Here is a 23449-nt window from a genome sequence, read left to right on the forward strand (position 1 = left end):
CTCCAGCGGCGCAGAGCAGAGAACTCAGCAGGGGGGAGGCTGAGCAGGGTGGGAGGTATGGTGTGCTGGGGCCTTGGGGTGGGGGGGCGAATCGGGAGACTTCAGAGCACGGGCTCTAAGGTGAAGGTCTGGATGAAAGCATGGCGGGGCAAAATAGCACGGTTGGCCGCCATGAAAAGATGGAAAGGTAAGTCTTTGCTGCCAATAAGCAGGCAGCAGTGGGCGGGGAGCCAGCGACAGCACAGCTGGCCCTTGAGAAATGATGCCTCTTAACTAACTAACGCTGCTGGATCATGAATCACTTTCTTTGATGCGATCTGTTTATGACTTATTTCCCTTAGACTGAGAGCTCTTTGCGGGTTGGATACACATTTGACGCATTTTTCGTACCCCTCCAAGGGCCGAGCGCAATGCCGCACATGAATAAATCAACACAGGTTTAAAGGTGTGCCCTGGCCCCTCTGGGATTCTGCTTTCCCTCTCAGACAATTTTCTCAAATGCAGATCAGACAAGCCCTGCACTTTCCAAAACCTGGGTGTTAAGGTGTTTAGTCTTAAAAAGCCCAACACCAAGGTATTCATTGTCCCCTGATTTACACAAGCTACCCCTCCGGGGGGGTTTCTGTATGCTCACAGGAAAGGTAAATCAACACCATGTAAACCAAGAGGCAGCCATCTCTTAGCGACACTCAAGCCCTCCTTAGATATTCCTTTTCCCTCTTAAGTAGTAATCAGATCTCCCTTTGAGGGCACTTTAGCTTGATTGTGAGATTTGGCATTTAATATAGCTGTGATCTTGAAAATTCATCAGGAGCAGGGAGACATGTTACATGCGCACGCTCTGCAGGCTGAACTTCCCAGCTGAATCTGCCGGGTGGTATCTGGGTGGCAGTGGAGAATGCGGGAGGCGATTCTAAGAGACACCGGGCTGCCGACCACTCTAAAGAGAAGAGCTGAAGTGCCTTCTCCGCCCACCTCCCACGGTCCCTTTCCGGGAGAGAGGAAAGGAACTCTTCAAACTGGCTATAAACTCTACTAAGGTAGGTCTGGAGGTCAAAATCTGATACAGGAGAGGGAATGCGGATCCAGGCTTCTCTCTGCACACCCCATTCTTCGCATAAAGGGCTATTGCACTTTGTATAAATCTCGTCTAAGATCACGCTCGCACCAAAGAACTTTTGTTCGCGAAGTGTATCAATGGTAAGGAATTGAACAGAGAGAGAATGATGGATTACATCTGTAGCTGGACACAGAAACGGACACACACAGAGGCCGGCACACAAATTGCCAGTTCTCACTGTCGACGGTCTCCTTGAGCAACTGCGAGCAGCACCAGCTGATGGCTAACTCCCCCATGCTAAGTAGGTCAGGAGGATATGAGAACCCAACTATAAAAAAATCACAGCAAAACGTCCCCTCAGTTGGTCCTAAGGAGTTATATAAAGCTCCCCTAATTGACCACATCAGAGGAGGGTCTGAACTTCTTGCATGAAAACAACTCACCCTTCCTGGTGATGACACCGTTTAAAATGAGGTTTTACTCTAAGTGTCCGAGAAGAATAATGACAGTATTTTTAAATAAACGAGTTGCAACACGCAGGCAGTATTTTCAAAAGCATCACCTGCTCCCCTTTTAGAAAGACAGGATGCTGCCCGGCTGGAAAAGTGAGATTGGCTCTCATGAAATTTTTTTTCAATAAACAGTGACTGAGAGGGATCTGTTTTTTTCTTTTTGGCACTTAAATGGTATATGTGTGAAAAGAAAAAAGTTCCCTTTATAGAGGTACAAAAAAAATATCTTTTCCCCCGAACATGCTATTCAACTGAAATCACTTTCTTATTTCAACTGAGTTTTATTATGTTCACAAGTTGATTTTTTTTTTTTTGGCACCTGACTCTTCTAAAAAATTGCTATAGTGGAACAATTTGTCACTATTAGTCTCACTGAGACATTACAAATCAACAAGGGGAGGGATTATCTGCTGATATCTATGCATATGAATAAGGCAAACACCATACAACCTAAAACTACAGAAATACCACTCTCAGAAGAACGAGCAAAAGGAAAAAAAGGTGCAGGAGTAGGTAGAAATCTATGCAATCAATATTGTACTCTGATATTCACCTTGTAACATTTACTGATTAAAGACCCTTCATTGTTAGGTAACAACCCCTTTCTGGACAACCGTGTTTTATCATAGTTAAATAGTCATGATCATTTAAACTCTGGAATATCTAAATTTGTACAATACATAACGTTTGCTAACAGTGGCTCGGGGGGTGGTCTATGAGGAGTTTTAGTTTATAACGCTCAAAATGATTAACTAAATTCTCACATGAGAAAATGTTTGGTGACTCATAAGGGGATTTGAAGAAGTTTATTTAGGGAGTGTCTGGACGGCAGCCACAGTCTCATACAGAGTATTCCTTGAGGCCACGGGTGCCAGCGTGGACTGCTGGCTAACTTGCTGTGACATTTTTTACATGGTCAGGCTCACAAATGAAGAAACACATTTGCTATGGAAAACTACACCTTATGAACAACTCAGTAGTTGTAAAGGGCATGCATCAAAGGATCTCAAAGCACCTTTCTTCTAATCAGGCTCAGTCCAGACATGGACACAGCAGAAGGGTGTCGGGGAGGAGAAGCACCAACGCAGTGTTGAAACCCGAGAGAGTCAAGGTCAAAGAATGCTCAGTGGCTGCCTCCCCCCAAGGTCAGGAATATCCGATTGGTTATTAGAAGCCGTCTCCGCTCCTAGAGATAGAGACTACCTAGTATATTATTTCCCAGGGAAATGGTTCACTTCTTCACCCATTCAGCACATACTTAGGGCACTTTTATGATGCACACAGAGATGTACTCAACACAGAGGGCTCCACCAGTGCCAGGGACAGAGCAGCAAACAGAATGGTGCTCGCCTTTTTTGTCGTGGAGTTCTCCGAAGGTAGACGTGGAAGCTTAGGGGGTTTTTGGCTATCCATTCTAATCCTCCTATTAAACTGGCTTATTTACTCCTGGAAATCTTACATAAAGCAGAGCTTTCCATTCAGACCCTAACAAAAAAGATGGCTTGGAGAGAACCCTGGCAATTGGCTACATTTCCTGGAGGTAAAACCTTCAAAATTCACGGAGCCTCCCTAAATCTTCTCATCGCAGTGTGATCAGAGAGGTGAGCGCGGCTTTGATTGAACTGTGGCTGCTCCATTAAAAAAAAATCTCAGCATTGCCTATTTCCATCCTTTCTTCTACTCATCAAGTTTATATTTCATCCCTTTTCTATCAATAAATATGACACAATATAAGAACGTTGAAAATATCTGCACTCCATCCATCAACTAATGGGTGTTAGAAAAGGAAGTTCCAAATAGAAGACTGTTTTAGATCATGGTGTTCTTGTAAAACAATTACTCTGAGTAATAATAATAGTCACAATTTATTGAGCCTTAGATGTATAAATACCCTAGTAAATTAATTGCATTTTGTCTTCACAAAATAACAGTAAGAAGGTTTCTTATTCCCATTTCACAGATTAAGAGCCTAAGAAGTGAGAAGTGAATTAATATGGCCAAGTTTCCAAAGTCAGAAAGCAATGGAATAAAAATTGAAACCTAGGTTAATCAGTTCCAAGGCCCAGGCCACCATCAGTACATCACGCCACACCCTCTGGTGCACTGTATTTATTTATCTATTTGTACTAATGGGGAAACTGAACGCAGAATGGTGCCACCGACTAGCCTACCACTGTTCCTGTAATCCCTGAGGGACTGTTTTCTGATTCCTGCGTTAATGAGCAGAAGGCTTGCTCCTCTGCCCTAGTCATCTTGCTTTGCCCCTCTCCTGCCTGTTCTCTGCTGATGGCATGTTAAAGAATAGTTCGTAAATGGCTCCCTGTGAGTCGGGCCACAAGCTAGGACATGAGAGTGGTTTGGGCTCAGACACCAATGGGAAGTGTTGGAGGGACACTGCTTTATTCTAGGCGGTGCCTTTCCAAAGCCGTGGCTCTTGTCACAATACAGAGAATATGCAGCATCCTGTGGGGCCAGGACTTTGGTGGCAGAAAATACTGGGACAAGGATTAAACCCCTTGGGGAGAGAGGACAGGTCTCAACGCAGGCACAGCTGCCCCCGTGGTGTCCTCCAGGGACCCAGCTTTCCAGCTGTGCAATTCTGTGCACATCTGCGCCAGTGGAGACTCATGACCCATGACCATGCCATGCGCTCGGGGAGAAAGCTCTCTGTCACATCGTTTTACAGCGGCACCCCATCCAGGTCCAACAATCATTGCCATGTGGTTCTTGAAGGGCCCTAAAATTCCCACACACCTTCCTTCCCTTTGTGAGAGCAATGCTCTGCATCTGGTAGAAGATGGAAATGAAATCATGAGCTTCAGAAGGGTGCTTTCTAACACGCTTCAAAGTGAGTTTGCAGTGACCTATCTCCATGACATAGTTATTTCTGCCCTTTGGTCACTACCCCTGGGACAGCCCCAACAAGTTCATTCTGCTCCTTCTCTGACTTCCTACTTTAGAGTAAATTTCTGTTTAATTGTAATTCACGATTCAAAAACAGCAGCAACCTAATTCATGGAAATTTTTTTTTTAACCATCTTGTCTTTTGTTCCTATTCCCCCCTAGGTTACACAGTCTAACAAGAAAATGTGTTTATGTCCCTTAGAATTTTCCCTTTTTAATTGAGGCCAAGTGTCACGTTGGCTGTACGACAGAAGGCAGACACGGGCCTCGTCCTGAGAGAGCCCCTCCTACAAAGTCCGATGCAAACGCAACAGTCAGAGCGCCCAGTCAGCCTGAAGGCTCCCCTGGTGACAGACTTCTCAAAATTTTGAAATCAGACTGGCAGCTTCAGAAAGCAGAGTCATTCCTTCCTAAGTCTCAGGTCAGACCACACGTACGTCCAGGCTCAGAGAGAACCCTTTCTGCTCAGGAGGAAGGGACCAGGAAGCATAGTGAAAAAGGACCGCCCTATCTCACAAATTTTGAACTCTAACGCTTCCCTTGCACCAAATGCTGTGTCTGCAAAATAACAAAACATCTCAGATGAAAAGTAAAGTCTGTATGTAGTCAGTCATTCTGACTTCTGCTCCACGAGACAACACACATGGAGAGATGCTTATAAGGATCAGAATGCCTTAGGATCTTTTTTTTTGACATTGTTAACTTATGCTGTTTCTTACATTTCATCACATTCTTTGATTATCCGCCAATTAATGATATGATCAGTGTCCTGTCCCTGCTGAGGCGGGGAGGGACACTTCTGTTTGAGTTTTATGTGGGTTCTTTGCTTTTCCCTTTCTTTCTTGGTCAATGTTGATCCAGCAGAAAAAAAAATAACAAAAATTTTATACAAGTCAAAGGTTTCACAATTTTGAGTTAAGTTTATTAAGCCCTGGGAAAGGGTGGCGCTTACTAACTAAAAATGATAAACTTTGACTTATCTGTGGATTTCAATTTTTCATGCTATTTCTTTTTACCACTTTTAAATGGACCACATAACATATGGCATGTTTTCCATTCTTCCTACCAACTCATAAACAATAGCAAGATTCAGTGACATGGAAACTGCATATTTAGTCTTGGTGCCTTTTTTTTTTTTTTTTTTTTTTTGCAAAACATCATTCTGTAATTTTTTAAATTTAGGAAATCTTTCCACATCTTCCTTGGGCTTAGTTAAAATACCAGGGTAATCTTAGGAAGTTTAAAGTATTCACAGTCACACCGAAAGACATTAGCTAAAGCCTATGCGCTAAAGCATTGTCACGGTATCTAGTCTAAATTGGAGCAGGCGGGTGCTGAACTCTTTTGAAGCATAGAGCCTGGAGAGCTTCTTTTAGAGGTGCTTTGCTTGGTTTTTTGTTTGGGTGTTTCCCCCGGGTCAGAAAAGAGGTAGTGGATTTGCCTGATTTAGGAAGAGCTTGGGGGTTAGGTGGAAGATAAGCTGTGTTTCTTCATCAAGACACACACTGGCACGTGTGTTTCCCAGGCAGCAGCCTGCCTCCACCCGGGCAACTGTCTCATCTGAAAAGCTATCATTCAGCGTGAATTCCAGAGCAGCGCTGAAACCTTCGCGTTTCTGTGTTAGCTGTTACAGACCACCCGGTTGTCCCCGAGAACCCCCCGGGATGGGAAGCACCGCTCATGAACTGACAAGAGGAGTCTGAAGAGAGGGTACTCAGAAGAGAAGGGGAGCTCAACACATTTCATTACAGCGATGTTCATTCGAAGAGCTTGTTCTATGGTGACATGCTGGAGACCCGAAGGAATCTCAGCCACCACGGGTTTCAGGGAGCCCAGGGCTGCTTCTGCACTGAATACTGAGTTACATTTTTAGAGGAGAGAACAAGCCGGTGGTGACATTTCAGCTTAGGGTATCTGAAACTAGGTGCGTGGCTCCCGTCAGTAACGAGAGGAGGCGTACACCTAATTCCCAGAAAACTTCAACAACAATTTATCCTAAAATTTAATTTAATTATAAAATTAAATGGGTAGGTTTTGCACAGCCTTTGTCGTGATTCGCGTTTGAATGAAAAGAAAAGTCAGGAGGAGGATTTGAGGAAGAGATCAGAAAAGCACCTTAGATAAGTCACTGCTTCCCTAGGAGATTATAATGTGTCCCACACATCTCCAGGGACTCTGTGCTAAAATAAACATAATGCTCAAGTTCTTACAGAGGATCTTAAAAGAACGGTTACCAAGGAAAAACGTATGATGGTAAATTATGTCTCTTTTGTACTAACTGTTTTATCTTAACAGAGGAATCTCACCATTACCTGAACTGAGATCAAGGCAAAAAGGTTACCCTGCACGCAGGTGGTGGGACATAACACGGTCATTCATTCCAGAGTTTTCCTTCAGTTTTGGTTAATTACTGAGTATGTAAGATTGTGTGTGTGAGTGCACGCACAAAAGTTTTTGGAAGGGCTCTGTTACCACTTTTCTATGAGACACCCTTATCTGAAAAGTAAAAAGTCAGTGCCAGAAAGGGTTATCCAAAGAACAGGCTGTTCCTGTTACAGGTGACTATTAAACCACAGCTTTATTGTTAACAATAAGCCCTGCTATCTTCTCTTTGCCCTTCTGTAAACTGAAAAGCAAAAAACTCTTCTGCAAGGACTGAATTTGTGTCACCTTCAATGTAGGGAAAATTAAAAGATTACTTGTTTTGGATATAAAATTAACTCAAATTGAGTAATCTGAATACACAATTATATCAGCAACACAACCATAGCTATGGACAAAGTCTCAAGATGTGGACACTTAACCTCTAAACTTTTGCAATGATTTGTTTTTTATCTTCAAAAAGAACAATATATTGTCTTTGAATAAAGAGCATCAAAAAGAACTATGTTCAAGTAACTCGATTTTTCTGATGTAAAAATGTTATCACTCTTACATATTTGTGTTTCATAATAATTTCATAATCTAGAAAACCTTTTTCTCCAGGGGAAAGTTTTTACTGAATCTTGTATTCAAAGAAGAAACAAGCCATCAATCAAGAGAAGGCCAAGAAACTCAGAGAACTCAACCCAGTCAAGCACTTTTTGAATGATTTACTCCAGGAAACTGGATCTTCTCGGCATACGACTGCGTCTACACATCCTGAACAGGACACTTACCAGATTTTCTGTTGTAAATTCTTTTTATAGCTTCCTAGTAGAAGACTCTTTTCATTTTGAGGAAACCCCTCAGAATATGGTTTTAAATGAATCTGTTCACAAGGTTCAAAGCCTTGAATTACTAGACCGTGGTTACCATTGAGAAAACGCACTGAGCTGCGTCAAGCAGAGAAGAGAAGTAACCAGGTCCAAGTGTCATTCTCTAAGGCAGCCGTGCAAGGCTGCTCAGAAAGGATTAAGACTTCCTGAGCACAGGAGAGCTTCCAGACAGACCACTTCCAGAGTGGGGGAACACACGCTCTCCCGTCCATTGTGTTCCGTCCCCTCCATCCAGGTAGGAAATTCTTTAGAGTTAAAAAAGGAAAGATTGTATAGTTTAGGATGTCCTCATTCATCTAATTTTCCAGAAAAGAAAAAAGCTGTAGAAATGCCCTTGCTTTCATGTTATCGGAAAGAATGTGAAAAATCAGCTTAATGATGCTTTTTGGAATCGTTTACCTACAGCTAATTCACAGAGGTGAAAAGCTTAATTAAGTAACGCGCTACACCGTACGTGGCAGCTTGGCACAGGGGTCTCATTTTGTCATGACAAACAAGTTGCGTATTTTAAGAAGCCATTTTTGTCTTATTTGATAGATCTGGAGACATTTTTGTCCCCAGGACTTACCTTCTCTTCTTCTTTAAAGACGTCTTTAGTTTTCTTGCTTGCACAGAAATTTGAAATCGCTTTGTCTTAGAAGAGTAGGAACTCTGAAATAAAAGAGATGGAATATATAAACGGGAAGAATCTTGATCTGATATTTTACGTATAAAATTTTAGTTCTGAAATTCAAAAAAATTGAGATGCACTGTTACGAGGTATTACTGCTGGCTTATAGCAATTAAACAGGAAAAAAATGATTAAAACTCATAATAAAGCTACCTAACTGTAAGTTAAACTCAACTTTATTTCACATGTCCCTGTGGAGGCTTTCTGCTTTCTCTTCTGGTAGTAAAAGCAGGAAATCTATATGGCTTATTTATCTTTACGAAGAGTGAAATATGTGTGGTTTATTTAAGAGCTGCCACCTTTCTATCTTATTTAAAGCCCCTCCTATCTCAGTCTCTGCTGCTAATTCCGATTACACATGAGGATAACCACGCTAAGGGCAGGACATGCTGTGTTCCCAGAGCCTAGGATTATATTTACTGCAGTGTGAATTCACAAATATTTGTTTCTGGTTCTGTTGAAGGGACAAATTGCATGTGTTCCTTGTTTTTGCTTTTTTTTTTTTTTTTCACTTAGTTATTTTAAACAGCAATCATAGCTAAAGTGAATCCATTTCCTGAGTTTCTCATTTTAGTATGATTGTCCTACGGGAAAGTCCCACAGTGTCAGACAATGGGTCCAACTCTCTCTATTCCTTCCTTTCCCTCTTTCTCACCTACACTAAGAAACAAAGCAAACAAGGAAACAAAAAATACACGAAGGATGTACGGTAAGTCAGAGGTTACTTTCAGGTTTCGAACGCTGTTGACCAAGAAAGGACTGATGTAATTATGAGGAAAAGAGAACTGAAGAGAAAGAGCTGGTTTTCCAGAAAGCTGTTGTATTTGTTTTTAAGGGGCCAGATCAAGGTCTAGATAATACATTAGCTGAAAATATTGTAACCCTGTGGGGAGTCATGGAATGGATGTCATTCTCAAAGAGATGCAGAGAAGCTGGTTTATGCTTGAGGAAACATTTATGTAAAGAGTTCTGGGGAATAAAGAAGAGTGAAGAGGAGACAGGAGTACTGGGAAAGAGGAAAAGAATCGGGTCAAAGAGTCATACTGGAGGCCATGGAAGCACGTTCTGTGAAGAGATAATCAGGCAACAGTGTTAAATGCTACAGGTAGATTTCACAGGACGAGAACTAGCTGAAGATCACAGATTTATTCTGGAAAACACTCGTGTCTTGCAAGACAAATATTTTGGTCATATAGAGGGTACAAAAGGCAACTTACAGGAGGAGTAAAGCTGGATCATGACGAGAAGAGAAAAAAAAATGACGAGAAGAGAAAAATGAAAAAGGATGATAGAGTTAGGGGAAATGTTTTCCTGATAGTAACTGTACCTTTGGTTGCTTAAGGAAGACTCAACCTGAGCATGTGAATACAATGGAATACCAGTGACAAGAGGGGGCTGCAGAGGGCAGAGGAAGGTGAGGTGGGGTCTGTGCATGAAAGTAATTAAGACCCAAGGTTGGGGGGGGGTGACTGTAAAGGAGGAGGGGCACCATTTTATTTGAGGCAGGAAAGAGGAAGTCATTTGTTAAGAGGAACACAGGTCGAGTTGATGAGAAGTTGTGAAGTGTGACAAGTGACTGGGGAGGCTGCTCAAGAGATATGATTAGGTGTTAAAAATAAATAAACACAAAAGGGTCCAGTAGGAATCCAGTGAGACTGAATAGGATGGTTTCACCCTGGACCAAGTTGGGAGATCTTGACAGTCTGCATGAGCCACCAGCTGAGAAAATAAAAGGTGTGGCTAACCCAATGGGGTGGATCTTGGGTTGGCAAAAAGCTGGAAAGTCAAGGAGGTGCACAAGATGTGGAAAAGAATAAAGAAATGGATGATTCTGGAGACCAGGCTGGATGTTAACATTGGTTGATTAAGCCATTTTCCTTCCTCCCTTTCTTCTTTCCTTCCTTCCTTTTTCATCATTTATTTATTCAACAGGTATTTACTTAGAACTTTCTTTCCTCTAAGCTTTGCGCTAGGCACCAGAGAGAGAGAGAAGTGGGTCTTAGATCAAGAATTTGTGGAGGGGGTGAGGTTACCTCCTGGTACTTTTTTCACCATAACCTTGCCAGCAGTTCTCATCTATTCCAGGCTTGCTCTCCCCCACTCTCTCTCTCTGTCATATGTGTATATACGTACGGGGATGTATTTGGCATCACTCATGTTTGCCTCATCTCTCACATGAATTCATCTGATCTTTTCACACAGTGGGTACTTGATATAGGCTAGAGATAACAGTATAGATGCCCCCTGTATTTTTATTTCTTATTGAGTTATACTTAACACACACTGTTATATTCATTTCCAGTGTACAACACAGGGATACAACAAAAACCCTTGCCCTCCTTCAGGCTGAGTGCTGTGTGTCTAAGAACGCCGTTTGGCCACCGTGCTGCTGCTTCACAGCCAAAAATGGCTATTGACGAATCCAAATGAAGGGAGCTTTCTACAGAATATCAGGGGGTAGGGAAGAGAGGTGAGGCATCCTGAAATTGGAAATGGTTTCTCGAACAGAGAAAAGTAATTCAGCTCTAGTAAGTGGTAATCTGTGCCCACAAATCAGAATTCCTTTCTTGAAAGAAAAAGAATAAAATCATCTTTTAACCAAGAAAATAGGTTTTGAGCATTTTGCGGAATCCATGTAGGAGCCTGGAAGGCAAAGGGACAGCGCAATGAAATCTCCAGGGCTCTGTGGTGTGTGACCTCCTCACGGCTCCCAGAAACCCAAGATTTTGAGGAGGTATCCCAGGGTTCCTAGAAAGTTGGATTTGAATTCCATCTTTTAAAACATACATTTCAGTTTCTTGGAGACAGTCAAGAAGTTTATAGCTCTGCTTTGATCTTGCAGTCTAGGCTGTGGGACCTTTCCATGCGCAGCTGTGGACAGGTGAGCCTCACCCGAAGCACAAAAGTTCGGCGAAGCCCGGGGGCTGAGCTCAGGTCTCTGGCTCTGACACTCACACTTCACGCTCTCCCAGCACCTTCAGGGCTACTGTTACTTTTGATGTTACCTGTCCTGTTCATGTTTTTTTTTTTTTTTTTCAATTGAAGTACAGTCAGTCATAATGTGTTAGTTTCTGGTGTACAACATAATGTCCCAGTCATGCATATACATACATATATTCATTTTCATTAAAGGTTATTACAAGATATTGAACATAGTTCCCTATGCTATACAGAAGAAACTTTTTTAAGAATCTATTTTTATATACAATGGCTAACATGGGAAGGGATAAATTTGGGAGTTTGAGATTTACAAATGTTAGCCACTGTTCATGTTTATAAGATACAGAAAGGGCAGGTTCTGAAACCCAGCTTCCAGTGAATGAACCCCAGCTTAGCCATGTAACCGCTGTGTCTGTGTAGACTTGAGCGGGACACTCAATCTCTCTGTGCCTTAATGACTTCTTTAAAAGGGGGAAAAAAATGAATCCTCCCCATGGGTTTATCAAGATGAAATGAGTTAATTATTTGTAAAGCACTTTGAGTGTGAGCTAATATTTCAAAGTATTGTTTAATTCTAAATTGTAATTAATATTTATGTTTATACATTAAAGTAAAATAGATTTGTCCTAGTCAGCTGAAACCATTGTTTTTAAGACTAGGGACAGAATCTTCATTGGTAATGGGACATTTTAAATAGATGCTTTTCAAGGGATGCCTGAGATTGACTGGATTCAGAATGAAAATTGTCATATTCTTCTAGGACCAACTAACTTCTCAATTAGTATCGACCATCCTTGAAACAACAATACAAAAGGGAACAATGGTGTTGAAAATGCTCATGCTAAATCAGGTAAAGCAGACAAATTACAGTGATAATTTTTGTCCTTAGGTTTCATCTTTTACGACGATTAAAATTTTCGTAAATCCGCAGTGTCTTTCTGCAGTGAATATATCCTATACTCCCCACCAAGTTTCAATTTTACTTTGAAACAAAGCCCAATGAGCAAAACAATAAGACACAGATTCTTTCTGTGTAAATTGATTAGCTTAACACCATAGGAAAAAAATATATGCTGACAAGTTTTAAATACACCAATGAAAATAGACAAATAACATCATTCAAAGAGAGTTACTGCCTTGATCTTGAAGTGGCAGCTCACTCTTGCAGAAAAAAATGATTAAACCCTATTCTGCTGATACCAGACAATTACCTATGGTGAAAATACAATTGATAATATAAAAGTTTGGTAATATAGTCAAGAAAAGAATCTAAAGTTGTACTTACAATGTATTTAACAAAGAAGTTTGGAGATGAAGATAGTTTGAATTAGTTCAAACAAACAGAAAATTCAACAGAATCAGAGTATGGACACATATAGGACCCTATTAGTATGAATTTTGTTTTTTATATCCTATTATTACACGTAAATATCAGGAAGATCCTTTATGAAGCTACAGAACATCCAACAGGAGGAGACATTTTAGGAGATTAGAGCGGTTTTTAGCGCAACAAGGAGTCGGCTGACAACACAGTGAGATCTGTGGACTGTCCAAACCATTTCCCAAAGCAAACTGAGCTTGTTATAAAGAATATCAGCCGTACAAATGAGGGCAATAAAGTTGTGGCAAAGAAATATCTTAGTAATTTTTTTCCTAATCAGCAAAATTAATAGCATTTGCGGGGGGGGGGGGCTCACTTGCCATTTTAATATTAGAAATCCATGAAAAAAGCAAGAGTGTTGGATCCTATGCAACGTACTTAAAAAATTCACTCAGTGGTCTTTGCAGGCTGAAAAGGTAAAGCTAGCTAATTGGAATTCCATCGTCTCACTTACACGTAGATACATTTGTTCAGCAAATATCATTGTGTACTTATTACGTGTCAGGCACTGTTTTAGGTTTTAGGGATAAAGATGAGCAAAAGCAGAACCAGCGTTCGTTCTCATGTAGCTGGGACAGATATTAATCAAATTATCCCCAAAGATAGCTGTACACATACCGCAGTGGTAAGGGCTGTAAGACCGCACGGCAGAAGGACCTGGGAAGCCCAGAGAAGGCTCTTTGAGGCAGATGGTAGGAGTTCCCTGGGCCTAATAGAGCAAGAGTGAGAAATGGGAGTGGAAAATAGCTTGTTCAAAGGTCCTATGGTGGACAAGAGAATGGCGGGGCTAAAGACCCAGAGACCAGCGTGCTGGCTCAGAGCCCTGAGCACAGGCTCCCGTGCTGCAGCAGGAGGTCGGGGAGTCAAGAAAGGACCAGCCTGGGGAGCGCACAGGGGGCACATTAGGATTTGCATTTCCTTCCGAGGCCAATGGAAAGCTTTGAAGGGACTGAAGCAGGAGACATCATGGTCATGTTTGTGTTTTGAGCGCTGTGCCCACGGTTGGGAGACTCACTGGGCAGGACTGCAGCAGCCACGGCAGAGCAAGAGAAATGGCACAATGAGACGCCCATGCAGTTGAAGGACATTAAAGGGTTCAGGTGAGAGCTGGGAGGTAAGACAGCAGCGCTAGGCAACAGACGATGTCATATGCAGTTCAACGTGCCCAGCGTTTCAGAGCTCTGTGAATTCGGGAGCCCGGGGGAGTTCTAGAACCCATGCGCTCATAAATTCGAAAATTCCCCAAACTCAAGTTAGTTGCCTGTCTTGAGGGCACGTCAGTATTAAAACGACAAGTGAGATCCAAAAATGCTCCTGAATGTGCTGGTGCAGATAACCTGACTTCCGTGCTTCTCAGTCACGGCTGAGACTCCTCAGATGTTTGGTGGGATAGCTCACGATGTCACACGGCGTACTTGAAAGCTGTTTTCTGCCAAACAATCAAGTTATAATTTAAACTGTGCGGGGAACCTGTGAACCAACTTCTTCCGACCTGAACACTTCTCTCATATAAAGAAATGGAGTGGTTGGATGTTATGAAGGAGCCAACTCAATCTCAATGTTCTAGATTCATCTTTGAAATTCTGTTTGTTCATTTGAATTTAAAAAGTTAAAAATATCCAAGCCTAGTATCTTTTCTTTCTACAGCTCTCCTTTTCATAGAAATACAAGGATACTATAAAGACTTCTTAAATGTTCCATATGCATCTCTCAGCTTTACTGATGAAAATAACAGTGCATTTACTAAATTTGTTACATAAAGGCTTAGCTGCCTTAAATCATTTTTGAAAGAAGGCAGAGCATAAATAAATACTGCATACATAAATACGTAATGAACAAACAGCCACCAATATCCACCCTGCTTGCACAACAGGTAGTAAACATTTTATACTTTTAAAATTTAAATTGCCACAGCGTTTTAGTTTTACTCTCCTCCCCTCCACCCCCTTTATTCAACTCTTGATGGATGGATGCATTTAGTATAGACATTTTTTTTTAAATCCACTTTCTTATAAGCAAAAAAATGCAAAATGCAACAACACCTACCTTATCTATTTACTTATTTTTTGTCAAGAAGTGTTAGCTCTTAAAGGAAAAATATTACTCTTAGAATCATTTCCTTTCTGACCAGTAGTTAAATCTTCTGAATGCTGCTCTCCTCCCCTCAATCCAGTTTACATTCAATATTTCTTCTTCATTATTAACAACACATTAAAAAAATGTATAATCATGGGTGCATTACTGTAATGCCCTCTCACAGTGGAATAAAATGGCTTGACAGTACCACGGCAGTAAAGAATGGGTCCCCTCTAAACATCATTGCGCCTTTTGGGGGGGGGGGTAATTAGGTTTATTTAATTATGTATTTATTCATTCATTTTAATGGAAGTACCAGGGATTGAACCCAGGACCTCATGCATGCCAGGCATGCACTCTTCCACTGAGCTATACCCTCCCCTCAAAAGTGCTATATCTTAGATCCATGTAGCTCTATGGCCTCTACGGGCCCGGGATGTTCTGAACTATTTTATTAGCAATGCAGCATATGCACCAGAGTCTGACAGCGGAGGCACCGCAGTCACAGGGGGTTTCTGGTGGAGACGGTATCTCCTACTACAAATTCTACAGAGGACAAAAGCATTCCTCTGATCTTTAAAAATCAGCTTCCTTTGTGGCATATTGTCCACAATATGCTCCCCTGTCTGGACATGTTTAAAACTAACACACCAACAAATGAACAAGCCTTTTCGCCCGATTCGAGGAAGAGCATGCTGAGAGTCAATTTTCCCCGCGCGGGGGGCCAACGTGTGTCGCACACACTTAAACCCACTGGTGCCGTAAACCAGAACAGGCCGGTCAGAAATTCCTCCCTGTGATATAATCTATGTGCAGCATTTGTCCGATCGTCAGGGTGGGTCTATATCTCTTTTGACAAAAAAAAAACCCCAAATGTGTCTGTTTCCAGGAGGGAGAGAGAGAAACCTATCATCATTCTGCTGAGGGAAACTCAAAAAATGACTGGTTTCAAGGCCACACTTCCCGTCCACAAGTCTTCTCAGATTCATCAAGCTTTAATAAATATAAAAGATCTAAAATTAATAGTAGCAACCCGAATCTCAAGTTTTTAAAATAACCAAGCTGGTTGGTACCTTTAAGTGCCTTCCTGGTGCGTGGAGTGGGTCATTGTTAGCGGTAAGTGGTAAGTAGCGGGAGAAAAGTTGAAAAGAGGAACGTTTTCTTTCTTAAATAAATGGAAGAAGAGAAGAGCTTTCTGCCATGCTTTCAGTGACATTTCACAGCTCCAAATAGGCTAAAACAAATAAACCACCCCCTCATTTTGACCTAGATTACTGTTTAAACAAAGGTACATTTTCTTAATTTACATGAGAAGCAATTAGACCTGCTGCTGACAGCACTGTGAAAAATGCATCTGCTTAGGGCAAGCTTTTATATTTGAAAAAAAAAAAAAAGCTGGAAGAGGTTTTTATATTTGAAAAAAGAAAAAAGCTGGCGAGATCTCCACCCCTCCCCTCCCCCAACCTACGCCACTATCCACTTTGAGCCAGAAATGCTATTAATTTTTAAATTGGTTGAGAGAAGGGTTATTATTACTGTTGTACATGCTTAAAGGATATTTCAAATTATTTTCTGATTCAGACTTTGAGCCCAAATTTTGACATTTTATGATGATGTTTGATATTTAAGAAATGGCTAGAAAGTGATATAATTTTTTTTTCCTTCTCTGGAATGCTTTGGGAACAAGCTAGACTTTGAAATACAAAGGAGAAAATGAATTGAGGAAACTGGTTGAAATTATATTCATGTTTACATTTATTCATATTTGTTAAAATAGGAATTCATCAGCCTAACGTATTTTTTGAGTATGTTTATTTTTCTGTAGAGTCAAGATTTTATCATTTCAGTAAATGGGTGTTTTTTTTCTTTCTTTTTTTTGGGAGGCTTTTTTTTTTTTTCTGGTTAGAAAGATGGTTCATGTTCTTTTAAATAAGTCAACAGTAAAGGAGAAAGTAAGAGATTGAAGACTCAACATTTGGTATTACATTTTCTCACTTCAGTTTATTCAGCAAATATTCATTGTTCATCTGTTGTCTGCTAGAATATTCCAAGGTGACAGAGCCACAGCGGCTAACAAGGCAAGTCCCATTCTTGCCCTCACAGGGTAAGAAGTCTAGAAGGCCGTGAGCTCAATGGAGAAATACATTGTAATTACAAATTTGACACGTTCTTTCAGTGAAAAACATGATGGTGTGCAGAAAGATACACCAATGGAATGAGAGTCCATTCTAATCTCGGGGGTATTTTAAAGCTTTCCCGTGGAAGTTTGAGTGCGACATGACAAGTAAGTAGAAGTATTAGGTGGCGTAGGAAAGAGACCAGGAGAGCAAAGACACGTGCAACGCTTGGAAAGGGAGGCTGCTGATTGGTCAGGACATGGCAGGACCGACTGGCAAGAAGGACGTGGCGCCAGGTGGCGCTGGAGAGCAGGGCAGCAGCCTGGTCTCACAGAGCCCGCGACCCATATGAAAATTCATTCTGTTTGTTACCCTTGGAGCAATGGAAAACCACCGGAGGATATTTAAGTTGGGAACTGACATGATTCAATGCAAATAGTCATTCTGAATGATTACTTTTCAAACACAGTAAATCTGTTTAAGCTATTCCCAAAGTTTCACGGGACACGAGTGTCATGGCAAGTGGAAGTGATGGATACCTGTATACTGGAGCTGGCCAGCGATTCTTGGCTTCGTTCAAAGTTAAAAACAGTTCAGTTTGTTGGCTGCCTTCAGGCCTTTGAGTCTTGGGCAACAAAGCAGAAAAACCCAACTAAATCTTTTTTCTACCATAACATTTCCAAAAGAAATGAGGTCAAGATTACTGGTCAGTTTTGGTCTGGAGGTAAAATGTCTAGTCTGTTTAATTTGAAAGTCTGACTTTGGTTTTGTCCTTTCATAACAGAAAGGGTACATGCAAGCAAGACGCTTCAGTGAAAAATCTTGTGTGAACTCACCTTGGTAGATGAATTGGGGGTGTTGATAATGAAACTGAAGGAAGTGAAGACATTCTGCGTACAGTGAGGCGGTGAGGGGGCGGGAATGTCCACATGGGGACCTGTAGCGAGTCCACAATATCTCACCTCGTTCCTCAGGTAGGACACTTAAGAAGCAGAGGACCAGAGGGAGATTTGCCCGACACTCTGGGACCAATGAACAAGCCCATGTGACGCTCAGGGGATTTGCAATTTTTACTACAGTTCTACACAGACCTGGAGAGAAGGAGGGCAGATTTCCAAACTGGGAGGTGAGGTTGCTACCAGGCTACTGGGCAGCCAAGAAATACCAAATATCCACTAAAGGAACTGCACTCCGAGAGCAGCGAAGGGAAACACCGTTATTGTCACTAACCAGGTAATCAGTGCAGGGAAGAGGACAGCTAAACCCAGCACAGGTGGTTCCATGAGCTTGTATCACGTCGTATCTCAGTGAGATATAACTTTGACATGGTTTGCTTTGGGTCATCTTGGGAGGTCACAGATGTTTGTACCATGGTCTGGACATGGCCACTTATCATTGAAAGATCCTGGGAAACGTTCTTAGTTGTTGACAATGAAAATAGAAATCAAACCCTTCACAGGATTATAGGATTAAATAAGATGATGTACGATGTCTGATGCAAGGTGGCTGCTTAGCAGATATTACTATTATTATATTTCAAAACCTGTGGTAAAATGCAATTTCTGTTTTTCTTTTCCCCTTTGGTTTCTATGTCCATGCAACAGGAAGCACCCAACTGTTAAATGGATCTTATTTGTAAAGCATGCAAAGAGTCCTAAAGGGAATACCACTTTATCAATGTGAAGTATTCTGAAAAATGCAACGAAAGATTTCATCTAAGCTAGATAAATATTATTATCCTCATTATATAAAGGTCAGAGAGATGCAGGGAACTAAAGTAACTTGTCAAAGAATGTCAACGTTTGAGATTAGAATGCTGGCTTTCCTAGCTCCTATGAATACCGTTAGACAAAGACTGAAGCAAAAAAATCTCCATCCATTTAAATCATTTCAAACATTCCAAATGATTTTAATGCAGCCAATTCTTTATGTTGTTGTTTTTCTCCATTCAGCTCCGATCTCTGAATTAAGCAAAGAGTTAAGGGGAAAAATACTACAAGTTTGTGTGATTGTGGCATTGGCTAACCAGGGTAGATGGCTGTAAAAAATAGAAGACTCTGGGTTCTCTTGCATAAATTGACAAGACGACCGGGAGAAAGTTAGCAATTCAATCTCAATTAATTAATGTTGAAAACCACAAGAACCATTCATTACCAGACTAGAAATAAACAGTGATTTATTTGGGTGTACACACCAAATAACTCCTCATTCAGAGTTAGATGTTCTCTAACTCCAAACGTTCACAGCATCATTTCCAGCTCTGGGCAAACATACAGTGTCTATCTTCCTGCCTCACCATAAAATTCTGGTGGTTTGCGTTATCATATGCTGGGATATCTTAAGCACCTTACCTTGCTCAGACGCTATAAGACCTCTATTCTCTCTACTCTTCCTCTAAGGACATCACACAGGAAGCATAAAGTGTGCCCTCAGTTTGTAAAAGAGCAAGAGAAAATCACCTTAGTCAGTCTCTCTGAACCTGCTTATGGGCTCATACGAGGCTCCAGCTGGAGCACGGATGTAAGTTTGTCATGCAAGTTAATATGATGACAATTTATAGGATGCTACCACTCCTTTCATATGGTCCTACTCACAGCACGTGATAACCAGAAGGAAAATAATGCTGAAGAAGACTGCATCATAAACTTACTAATTAAGAGTTTACAGTGAAGAGATGATTCTTGGAAAATCATATTCTCCTTTGAAAACAGAACAGGCTAAATATTGCATACACGTGTAAACAGTGCCACCTCTCTCACGGCAACACTGATCTTACTCTGTCAAACTCAGTCCAGGAAGACGTCCACTTGATTACAGACAGTGGCGAGCTCATCCCCACGAGGGGCGGCGGAAGAGCAGAGAGCAACAAACAGATCTCCCAACCATGTTCCTAATCCACCGAACATCCTGCCTTTCTCACACCTGTACTTGGGCGAGACGGGGCGAAGCAGAGCTCCATCAGCAGGGGCACCCACGGCTGGGAGGTCAGGGATGAGGATGGCGGTAGGGAGCGCTGGCGAGGGAACCAGGCACTGGGGGAGCGGGACCGGCCTTGAGGGAACTTGGCTAAAGGCAGCTAAAGCCACAGCGTGCTCTGTGGCCTGTAGCTGAGACCCACAGACGGCCTACGTTTCCACACCATCTTGTCGGCGTTCACAATGTGTATTAGTTATGAGGCAAATGATGTGGGGCAATTTGGAGGCCTTTATGGCTTTTTGTAAATGAATTCTTGATAAAATCCAGAAAAAAATACAAGGTGGCCCAAAGCACAGATGCTATGTTTCACATTTTAAATTGTTTTGCATTGTCAGTTAATTCATATGTTGATATTAAAAATGATCATCATTTTATTATTTCTTACATCAAACCGAACAGTGCTGGAAAAAAAAAAAAACCTAAAATGTATACTAATAACAAATTTCAAGAAATTACCAAAAAAAGAGGAAAAGATCTCATTTTTATATGCTAGTGGCTTATGTTCATCGGCAAAGAAGTAATTTTTAGTTTATGGTGTAATTATTGAACAATATTTTGAACCCAATCACATATTTCTAATACTCTGTTGAGCAAATACAGACTGCCTGGGAGAATGGCAGAGACACGAGCTTGGCCAGTGGACCTTACCACATTCTCTAGTTGCACCTCAATCCTGTACTTGCTCTGACCTCAGAAGTCCCCCTGAAGCCAAGGGTTCTCCCAAAGACCTTTGTGGGGGACAGCAGTGGAGATGACAAAGCAGTTGTGAAAACTGCCTTTACAAGTGTCCATCGACAGATGACTGGATAAAGAAGTTGTGGTGTATATACAGTGGAATACTACACAGCCATAAAAAAGAATAAAAGAATGCCATTGGCAGCAACATGGATGGAACTGGAGATTGTCATACTAAGTGAACTAAGCCAGAAAGAGAAAGAAAAATACCATATGATATCACTCATTTGTGGAATCTAAAAAAAATGAGACAAATAAACTTATTTACAAAACAGAAACAGACTTGCAAACATAGAAAATAAACTTGTGGTTACCAGGGGGGAAAGGGTGGGGTGGAGGGATAAAATGGGAGCTCAGAATTTGCAGATACTAACTACTACATATAAAATAGAGAAACAGCAAGTTCCTACTGTATAGCATAGGGAACTGTATTCCATACCTTGTAATAGCCTATAATGGAAAAGAAAATGAAAAGGAATAACTGAATCACTGTGCTGCCCACCAGAAATTAACACAACATTGTAAACCAACTATACTTCAATAAAAAATTTAAAAAAAATCAACAAAAAACTCCTCGCAAATATGGTGTTAGCTAAAAATCTAAAACCAAAACATGTCATGTTAACAATCAAGTGAAAGCAAACTGTATTCCTATGCAAGAACTGAGAATTAAGTACATTTTCATAAATAGGGCAAAAAGCTTCACTGTTTGTAAAACTCCTGTGGATCAAATAACCTCAAGTGCCTTGATTAGAGCACGAAAAACTTGAGAAATTCAAGGTTATAAAGAAAGAAAAGTGGAAAGATTGGTATAATAATATTTTGCCTTACAGAGCACATTTCTACACAGTACTGTGTGTATCTCAGTCATCTGTACAATTCCACCTTGAAGGATAAATTTCTCTGAAACAGGAAAAAAAAAAAAACAAAACCCACACCCTGCATTAAATTCAGTCATCAGAGTGGGATCTTTAATCACTTTAAGTGGCTGAAAATATCAGGTTCCCCAAATAACCAATAAAGACTGATCGATTTATGGAACAGCTCATCGACAGAAACCTAAAAACTTCCAAGATTTTAAAAGAGCAAGCTCTACTTTTTTTAGATACCGAAGGTTTTCTCTAATACACTCGAGACAAAGTATGATGAAAATGGTCACCTTAAAGGTGGAACATTATGAATTCAAAAAAGATAAAACAATGAAAGTACTGGGGGTTTTGAACACCTGCACAAGAAATGACTGTGTTTGGTGCTAGCTGCCATTTTATGAAATCTAGTAGGAAGTCCAAATGGAGAAAAACAAAGATGTTCAGGACGCTATTTTTAAGCGTGACTTTTCTCTTTTCCTCTGCTATTAACATTCTAACAAGAGGGAAGGGGATGTAAGGACTACAAGACCACCTGGCTGCCGCTATACATAGAGCAGAGCCCTCAGTCCTTGTTAACAACTAAATGGCCTTTGCAGGAGGGCGGGGGCAGCTGGGGGTGGTCCCAGAGGAAGCCTGGGTCGCACAGATGCACCCCGGCCAGCGCCTGGCACCCGCTAACTGTGTAAACGTGGTCCTGAATCCTGGTTGCAGTGCCAAAGTAGACAGAAAAAGGAGAGTGTAATTTAATTTCCCGAAATCCCCTTTGAGAAATGGGGTATGCCTTGTGTCCCTTAATTTAAAATCCCATGTCTCATTTTGATTATTTGTAACAATGTGTACTTCCGCTCATATTGGACTTTGCTTTTTTATAGCAAATACAGCCGAGATCGGCTTAATTGGCTTAATGAACTTTACCGTTAATTAAACCTTCTGTTAATCTCTCTGTGACTCAGTTGGAAAGGTTGACCCCTTTGAGATGGGCCTTTGGTCCCCGAGTCTGCTCTCGGGAGCTTGTAGATTTTTGCAAGGACCGCCACCCCAGTGCGCCTCATTAGGACCGGGTGCCTGGAGCTCTGTGGGGCTGAACACTTCCCTGGTGCCCCATCTGTACTCCTGCAACTTATTTGTTTCGTTTCTCATCTTAGGGTCACCTTGCCTTCCAATATGACAACGATTAATTTCGTAAATCTAATTTAGCCTCACATACTGCTGTGGGAGGGCTGTAGGAGGGACCCTGTAGTCATGTCTACTTTCCTTCTTTCTCTGCTAGCATCCTCTTTTCCTCATGAAATCTCAATTTTCAAAATAACATTTCTGGAGAAAATAGACTCACCTCTATATCTGAAATGACAAATAAATTCCATTTTCTGAGCCAGTTTTGATGGATGGGTGGTGGCTGCCTCCACAGCCCTAGTGAGGATGGTGACATCTACTCTGGGCTTCTTGGAAAAGGGTTTTATGATTGATCAGTGGTGTTGTCTTGGGGTCAAAAATGGAGGCCACATATCTGGTGCTTTTGCTCTATTTAATAGAGCAGGAGGTTAGTGGGAGGTAGCTGCCTAATGTGTCTGCATATTAGCTCACTATTTTACTAATTTTAGGATAACCAAAATTGTCAAAATTATATGTAGAATATTCACAGAGAAAGGTTAGGTCTTTCATCAAAATGAAAACATAATTTTAGGCACAATTTGACTTTTACTGGTCAAATTCTCAGTGCTCAGTTACTTGTATCCTTGGCATTCTTAGATGCTGATTCAGCAGATTCTCCCTGAGCCATATCTTTCCTTCCCAGAGGAGTTTGCCTCAGTTCTAGACTGGCCCCTACAAGTGCTTGAGCATCGGAGGAGAAAGGGAGGCTCAGGGTAAAGTAGGAACGAGGGGTAAGAGCAGGAAAGAAAAATGTGCTGGAAAAATTCCTAAAAGTGGTCAATGACCCCAAAGTAATGAAA

The 23449-nt window shown here is 41.3% G+C and overlaps 1 protein-coding gene across 3 annotated transcripts in view; it reads right to left on the bottom strand.

Moving 5' to 3' along the window:
- Positions 1–23449, bottom strand: part of TENM3 (teneurin transmembrane protein 3) — a 2090952-nt gene that overhangs the window by 607150 nt on the left and 1460353 nt on the right. For all 3 annotated transcript variants that reach the window (XM_064477579.1, XM_064477578.1, XM_064477577.1), the window contains exon 9: positions 8302–8384. The gene's annotated coding sequence lies outside the window, so the exon portion shown is untranslated. The remainder of the gene's footprint in view (positions 1–8301; positions 8385–23449) is intronic.

The sequence above is a fragment of the Camelus dromedarius genome, chromosome 22 (assembly GCF_036321535.1).
Source record: "Camelus dromedarius isolate mCamDro1 chromosome 22, mCamDro1.pat, whole genome shotgun sequence".
NCBI classification, from domain to species: Eukaryota; Metazoa; Chordata; class Mammalia; order Artiodactyla; family Camelidae; genus Camelus; species Camelus dromedarius.